Here is a 737-nt window from a genome sequence, read left to right on the forward strand (position 1 = left end):
AACCCTAGGCGGGATAGACGCCGCCGCCGCCCCGGCGCATCGCCATGGTCCCACAGGCCGGTGAGTCACCAGCCACAAACAACTTCGTCAGAGATCCTGGCTAGCACTCTCCAAGCTGCATGACGACACCTGAAGATTTGCTCTGCCGTGACGCGCCCTGCCCGCGAAACTTGAGCGCCCAAGGCTCCAGGCCCGCCCCGCCATCGAAAGCGAATCCCTGCTGCCCGGCGCGAAGCGCCGCCTCCTCAATCAGCCGCTCCGCCATGCCCCGCGGCGTGCACGACGAAGTCTCCCATAGTGCATCCAACGCCCACCACACTCGTCATCGGAGAAGACCCACCCTCGACTCCCTCATCCCCCGAATCCGCGCCCTCACCCTCCAAAGCTCAGAAGCGGTTCCTCACCGCCGCCAACTCCACCTCCTACGCGAACACATGACAGTAGCCCTCATAGTTTGCTTCCGGTTTGTGGGTAAACAAACGACCGGATTGATCTGCGCATCGATGTGTAATGGTGTTGGATGACAAACTGCGTCCGGACAGCACTACCTGCCGGTGATTCGGTGATTTGAGGGATGCCCTGACGTGACCCTACCCACCGTAGTCTACGTAGTCGACATGCCGGATGCCCTCCGGGATCATGTGCCGACATCCATGGTGGATCGGAGGATGCTAGCGAGCGCGAGACCTGACAGGCACGTCGGTAAAATGGGCAGAGCTCACGGGCACGGGGATCCA

Source organism: Triticum dicoccoides, chromosome 7B, assembly GCF_002162155.2.
Source record: "Triticum dicoccoides isolate Atlit2015 ecotype Zavitan chromosome 7B, WEW_v2.0, whole genome shotgun sequence".
Classification (NCBI taxonomy): Eukaryota; Viridiplantae; Streptophyta; class Magnoliopsida; order Poales; family Poaceae; genus Triticum; species Triticum dicoccoides.